The sequence below is a fragment of the Urocampus carinirostris genome, chromosome 6, assembly GCF_059441175.1.
Source record: "Urocampus carinirostris isolate Australia breed hairy pipefish chromosome 6, RoL_Ucar_1.0, whole genome shotgun sequence".
Classification (NCBI taxonomy): domain Eukaryota; kingdom Metazoa; phylum Chordata; class Actinopteri; order Syngnathiformes; family Syngnathidae; genus Urocampus; species Urocampus carinirostris.
The window spans coordinates 14,314,820-14,322,421 of record NC_142354.1 but is presented as its reverse complement, the minus strand read 5'-3'; the positions used below and the strand labels follow the sequence as shown (position 1 = coordinate 14,322,421).

The 7,602-nt window shown below is 40.0% G+C and overlaps 1 long non-coding RNA gene across 1 annotated transcript; it reads right to left on the bottom strand.

The window, feature by feature from the left end:
- Nucleotides 1-596: 596 nt before the first annotated feature.
- On the bottom strand, nucleotides 597-3,765 carry LOC148363883 (uncharacterized). Its single transcript, XR_015850704.1, has 4 exons — nucleotides 3,654-3,765; nucleotides 3,258-3,385; nucleotides 2,290-2,436; nucleotides 597-1,056 (listed from the first exon to the last, which is right to left on the bottom strand). It is a non-coding gene; the product is annotated as an uncharacterized LOC148363883 (long non-coding RNA).
- Between the last annotated feature and the right edge of the window lie 3,837 nt (nucleotides 3,766-7,602).

The window sequence follows — 7,602 nt, the reverse complement described above, 5'->3', positions numbered from 1 at the left end:
ATCTCCGGGCAGTGGACACCGTGAAGTGGTTGCCAGCCAATCGCAGGGCACACAGGGACAGACATCTCACTCGCTCATTCACAACTATGGACAATTTGGACCGGCCAATTCACTAGAAATGCATGTTTTTGGAACGTGGGAGGAAACTAGAGTGCCCGGAGGAAACCCACGCAAGCACGGGGAGATCATACAAACTCCGCACAGGAAGTCGGGGGCTGGAATTGAGCCCACGATAGGTTCCCATGACATGAACTGTGCCGCTCAAGCGCTAACCACTTATACAGCCCCTGGCGGTGCACTGTATTGTAATCAACAATTTATGCACACTTGTAGCAAGCCATTTTCAGATCACGAAGAAAAACGTCATATGCAGTAAATCTCTTTTAGTGTCAGTTGCTATGCCTTTAAAACAAACTTAGTACTTTCCGACATCTAATAGGTCAGGCATTTAGTTCCATTACATATTCACTATTGTTACATATAGGCCTTCACGAAATGTATGTCTAACATTGTTTACCAACACTTAGTTTACATTACCCCCATCTAAAAACTTAATGAAGTCTGATTGAAAAAATGCACAATCTCCTGACAGCATGTATAATGATATGGGTTTAATTGTATAAAATTGTGCACAATCCATTTCTTAAACAATGCTTCTAGTAACAAAGTTGTTTTATTAGCTACATATCTTTTTTGATTTAAAACATTCCATAGTTTTATACATCTACACATATCTGTACATGGTTAATTTATTCTTCTAATGATCAGTTCCCTTACCACTAAGCATCCAAATTTGTTGACCTTTTTTAAACAACTTTTTGAAATAAAATTCATGAAGAATGCATTTCCCAGCATCCAAAAATGCACCCCCCCCTTCTCAAAACTGGTTGATGCAATTTTCCCTTTTCATCAGTCACAGGCATCTCTGGCACATTCTTGTCCACTTCCAACGGTTTCAAACTTCTTTGCCTGAAGTATCGCCTGCATTTTTTCAGCACTTCATGCTCCTCGGCCGCACATGTCTTTTTTCCTTCAGATGTTTCAGACTCCATTTACCTTTGAAGAAGACAGTCAATTTAACTTGCTTTCCATTAAAAAAATGTGTTCAATATTCACACAACCCAGAAAATGAACTAGTTTTTGGCTCAAGGTTTCAGATCTAAACTTGTAGTTCTACGGTTCCCAGGTAATTATTTCCCCATCAGAATTCTGCCTCTTTACTAGTTATGTATGCTTTCTAACATTTACACTCAAAACTAGTACAGCGGAACCTCAGTTTTAAACGCCTCTCAGTTCAGACAAGTCCGATCAACCAAAAATATCAGAATTCAACGCCGGTACGCTAAGGTGCGATGCTGAACAGCATACGGGTGTTTTAGCCCCTAATTATGCCTCCGACGAACGTCTGTGCAAGCAGGACAGGTGAAAAAAAAAAAAGTTCGTCCAACTATTGCCTTTAAGAAAGACATAACAGCTAAATATGGATTCTGGGATGGATTATGGTCAAGAACCAAGAATCCACTGTATTTCAAAGTGCTTTGAGTGTATTCAAAGTATTCCAATTAAGCGGTTAGGCTTTAAACTAGGCTTGCAAAGCGTTTGCACTCAAAATTAGGATTTGGTAAACGTTTCTAGGGTTCTCAACTAGGGTCTCTAACTTGAAACCAATCTTAAAGCACTTAGTATTTCCAGCTATGGATTTAGTCTATTCTGGGGAGACTTGTGTTTTGCTCAGTCTTGAGGACATTGCATTTATTCTGATTGTTACGCCCTTATTTCACCCACTTTTCATACCAAGTTATCAATGACAATACAGATTTGATCATTCTCGTCATGGCCGCAAATATTTGACATTGTACGACTCTCTTCAGTGATCAAACCCACTGTTTAGGGCCTACCAATGGTTCGGAGTCCATAATAATCTAGCATGTTAGACTGACAATGGGATTAAAGTGTTCAATCTCACATATCTAATCTAATCATGCGACTTTATCAGGAAGAATGCAGTCATCATTTGCATTAACCGTGAACACTATTCAATATTGAAATACAGTAAACTACCAGGTTTTGGCATCCTCACCTTAGGATATTTCCAGCCTCTCGTGATCGAAAACGTACAAATATTGTATGACTGCGTGAGTCAAATGCCCGTCTACTAATATCAGACATCATAATTCTGTACAATAAATGTTAAACTAGTGAAGCTAAATGCAAACAGATAACCACAGAAAAAACAAAACTCAAATATGATGCCAGCACACCAATTGTTACCCTCGCCAAGTAACCCACCTGGACTGTTCCCCAGTGTGACAGATTTACGTCATTTCCGAGGTTCTCTCTTCTTCACAGCTAATCTGTGGATCGACAGATCTCCTGCAGCCCCAGGCAGTACTCTGGCCTCTCGATGTTGATAAGGTCGATGGGAGAGATCCATTCCTGCACAACAATATCCATGCATTAATAATTATAGTGACCATTAAATATTTTTTTCCGACAGAAGAAAACGGTACCAAAACAACATTTTAAAAAACAATTTTGCTCATTTTCAGGATACCAAGCAGAAACTCTTGATCTTTATTCTTGGTATACAAGAAAAGCACGTCTCCGCAACAGACATTTTTCTAGGTATCACATATTTTGTTTTTGGATGTTTTACTTGAAGTCAACTTGAATATATTCTACCACCACTTTCCATTCAATATACAGGGATCAGAATGGAGATTTATTTTCAGCTGAAATAGCCAGGGTCCAGGAATAAAGCAGGGCGGAGCGCCCTGCCCCACCCCCCCAGCAACAATGCGGCCAGTTTTTCTAACGGCCGCCAGGGTGCGCCAGAGCAATAAAGGAAAGAGTGAGACAGTCGGATTTTGAATTTGTCTGCTACGCAAGAGAAAAAGTGAAAAAGTCGGAATGCCTTTGGGGTTCAAAAACAGCGGAAATCCGCGGATCCGCGGAAAATTCTGATCCCTGAATATATATGAGAAGTGGAAGTTAGATCCAGACTTAGGTTGGAGTTTAAATCAGGGCAAGAGGGTAGTCTGACCAGTTGAGAACCATTGTACTAAACTATAAACTTATCACACCACCCAACACAAACAACTTTACAATTGTTTCTTCCAACAGGATCCGCAGCGAGGAGAAGAGCCTCGGCTACAGGTTTTCGAGAGAATTTCTCTAACCCCCTTTGTCTACCGCCAGAGACACTTGTCAGAAGCGGGCGTTGAAGGGGTGCCATTCAGAAAAAAAAAACTACGAACCCATGGAGGAGTGCAAGGCGTACAGGATGGCCACACTCATGTCTGTCAACTCTTTGCAGTTGCGCCAGTATGGCGGATTGTCCGTCACGATCAGCACCAGCTTAGGGAACTGCCAGTCGTACCATTCACTGAGGGTGACAGTTTGGTAGTTAATAACCAGAAACTGACTAGAGTTGCCAAACATTTTCAAAACAGAGCACTTTTAAAGCAGACAATTAGACAAACCTACCCACAGACATACCCACTACTTTTAGTATTCACACAGAAAATTGCCTCAATTGTTCAGGTTCAGAAAAATGTCAGCACAATAATTCAGTGGATTGACAGATATGAAAACATCATCACACTTGAGGGCAATAAAGCAATGACACACATGAATAATGAGCACCTATTTACCTTCAGAAATAGCATTCATGTTCACCAAGGCAGCTTGTTCTGATCTGAAGGGGAAGGCAGCTAGGCTACCACGCTGATGAATTTGGCTAGACTCAACACACTGCTCCGCTTGAAAAACACAAAACGGCGGTGAATTTTACAAGTGGGCGCGCCAAGGCGCCACCAATGATAATTTTGTGGAGGATCCCACCTGGGACGGCATCGTGCCAATCTCCACTTCCTTGGTGGCAAACAGTCACCGGACGCATGCTGGAACACGTGCAACTGTGCCTGCAGATGCATTAATAGTCACAAAATACAACTTAGGATAGTTTTTAGTCACGGAATGCACCCAAATTTGAACGGAAATAGGACTTCTGTTAGACCGATGCAGTGATGTTTTTGTGCAACTAGTTGGACTTCTGTTGCATTGCACAGAATATTTATGAGGTAACCATTCACCTCCCCGACTAAAATATGTGTTTAATAAATGGAATCTGGGCTAAAAATAACTGAGCAGTATTCAATAGTTTAGAACATTTACATATAAATAATTTGCCTTCAAAATGCAAAACCACCCTCAAGTTACGTTTTTTGTTTGTATGTTGGCAACTTCAGAACACAGTCACTTATTTTATACTGCACATTATGTAGTGAACAGGTAAAATATGATATTGCAGCCATTTGAGACTGGTCAACACCCAGTCCACGCCGAAACGTCTCGTCCTACCAATGAATACAATAAGTATACTTTAGTTGCACTTTCCCATGGCGTTTTAAATTCAGTCAAGAAGTATGGCCCAAATCTTCATTTGAACGCAGCCTTATTGGTACACCTGGTCATTAAAAGTATTTAATGTACCAATGAGTTTCCTCATGTTGATTAGTGAAATGTTGGATTCGATTTTTGACGTCGGCGGTAAACTTGAAGTTATGCTTGTCAAATTAATACGATCGTTATGGTAATTGCCACATACTTATTGGCTTAATTTAGCGAGCTTCAGACGTGGGTATAAATTGAAAATCTGATGAGGGCGAAACGGTTGATAAGGCTGGAAAAAAAAAGTCAAATGCTGCAAGAAATTCAATTTTCAACCATAAAACTTATGACTTCGTATGCAGAAAGTATTATTTCAAGCACGCCGCGCGTGCACTCCACGTGTTCACCACACCATGTGCGCTCGAGTGAAGCAGCTAGCTAGCCAAAGTTTGAAAATACAATTTCCGACTTACAAAACGTGTTGATGTTTCAGCTGCCTTATATTAAAAGACATGAGTACGACGATATACTATTAGTAGCATTTGCTTAACTGTTAAAAACGACGTGTCGCAGAACTAGTGTTGGCCGCAAGGGAGGCTAACATGCTAACTTAGTAGGCCTGCGACAGGAGTAGAAAAGGAAGATAGTTCTGTTGGATAATACCTAAAATTGCTCCATGTGAACACACGCAAGATTAAGAAAAAGATAGTGGCGAAAGTATTGTTTTTATATGAAGTTAAATTCTTACCATGGTGAGTTATCGGCGGCACACAACACAGTTCGTGTGCGCGCCCTTAGATTACTCTCCGGAAAATGGCCGAGGAGTTACATTTCCAGCCGATATCAAGAGCTGAAGTACCGCGAGACCACTGCAGAACGTCGCGAGACTTTGTGAAAAAAATAAAAAAATGTTTAGACGAGTAATTTATTTATCAAATTTAGCGTTAAAATGTTTCCACAAATTGACCTCAACAACGAATTAAAAACCGTCATGTTGAAAAACTTATCTTAGAAATGATTTTCCTTTTGTTTTTGTTTGCTAAACAGGTATTTAAAAAGTAATTGTTCTTGTGAAGATTCTATATAAACAACAAAAAATGTATCTCCAAAATTCCCTTTTGGTGAATCAGAATATTTTAGTACATCATTATGGAAAAAATAGGATTTTGGGGGTACATTTTTTTTACATGACAGTGACAAAATAATGATTCTATTTATCAGTTCGTTAAGAAAGTGATGTTTTTTGTTTTAAAATAGTTTCGTAGTTAGTGTGCACATCTTTAAAAAAATAAAGTAGGACAATTTCATTCAATTCTATCATTCTTAAGATAAAATGTGTTACCCACCCAACAATTTTGTTATGTTGTATTCTAAAAAATGAACAGGTGTTGGAAAAGTGTGTGGATAATATGTTTATCAACATCTCATCTCATCTCATCAGCCGTACCGCTTATCCTCATTAGGGTCGCGGGGGGGCTGGAGCCCATCCCAGCCATCTCCGGGCAGTGGGCAGGGGACACCCTGAACTGGTTGCCAGCCAATCGCAGGGCACACAGGGACATGTTTTTTTTAAATTATTTATCTATTTATATGCTGAGAGGGTTGGTGAAAATGTTCCGAGATGGTTTGGACAAATGAAAAGAATCGATGAAGGCCGTTTGACTAAGAGAGTATGTAGTGTAGAAATGGTGGGAATGATAAAATATATGGTTGGATGGATGGGGTGAAACGTGCTCTGGAGGTGAGGTTGGTTAATTCAATGGATGCAAGAGTGTGTTCTAGGGATAGGTATGAATGGCGAAGGATAGTTAAGAATAACTGATATTGACACAGCTCGAACTGGCTAACCTGAGCTCCCAGTTGTCCTGCTTGGGCGAGGAGAGGGACGAAGTGGGATCGAACCATATAATGCGGAGGGGGTGAACCAGGGTATGATGAAGGGTTGCATGGCACAGCAACTCACTCCTTGTTTTGCTGTGGGCCTAATGTTCGGTGTCAGGTTGGGAAGAGCAAAGTGGAATGAATGTTCGGTGGCGCTACAAAGTATTAACTCAATGGGACTGAATAATGCATATTGAAGGATTTTATACATTTTACTATAAGGGATTTTATACGATTGAATACAAGTTACATTTATTGAGTGCAATGAAGACTTACACTGAGTGGGCTTCAGGTCACGCTGTTCAAAATGCGGAATGTTTTGGCTGGGGAATTTTGATAACAGTACTCTGACGGGGGACGGCAGGCGATGTTTGGAGAACAAGGCCCTGATGACGTAGAAGCGCTCGGGATGTTTTGACCATTTCAGACATCGAGGCGAGGTGGTGGACCCCACGTTGGGGCTTTCCTGGCACACCCATGGAAGGAGCCGGCACACCAGCTTGCGGAAAAAACGTGGACGCGGAAGATCGAGAGAGGAGGCTTGACGGAGACTCGAGCGACACTAATTCGGCCACATATTGGATGGAGTTTACCTAGTTAAATACTTTAAGAAATTAAATCTGCCCCTTTGTGGAAATGCCGGTCTCTTGTTCATTTTTCCATCAAGAAACAAGCGCGCATTGTTAGGTGAATGTAGGTTGTGTTTGGTTAATGGGGTCCGATAACTAATTCGAACAATTTGGTAAACGGTACATTTTAATATTTAATTCCTAACAATATATATATATATATATATATATATATATATATATATATATATATATATATCTTTAATTTTTTAAATTTTTTTCAAGTCAAAAGTTTGGTTTAATCCAATTTTGAAATCTTTGTTCGGTTTTGAAATTTTAGTTCGTTTGGCAATTTGCATACTCGGCAGCCAATCAGAAGCCTGCATCGAATAACTTTGCGCTTTATAAGGTCGCGCATTTGCATATCGTTTTCCAAAGTAAACGCACAGAGAACGCAAGAAAAATGGATAAGTGGTTAGGAATCAAGCTAAAACCTCAGCCCCAAAAGAAATATTCGAAAGAAGCTAACAACATTTATGACACTACAAAACGTCAATGTATGTTAAAAGCATTGTGGAAAGAGGAGTTCACGTGGCTTGTAGCAGACGACGCAACGCAAACATTGCATGATTGAAGATGAGTAAATACAGGTACATACTGATGGCAGCTGGAAAACAGCAATGTCATATACATGCAATGAATGTTATAAGTAGATTTATAATAAACTTAATTTTAAACTGTTCTGTTATGTATTCTGATT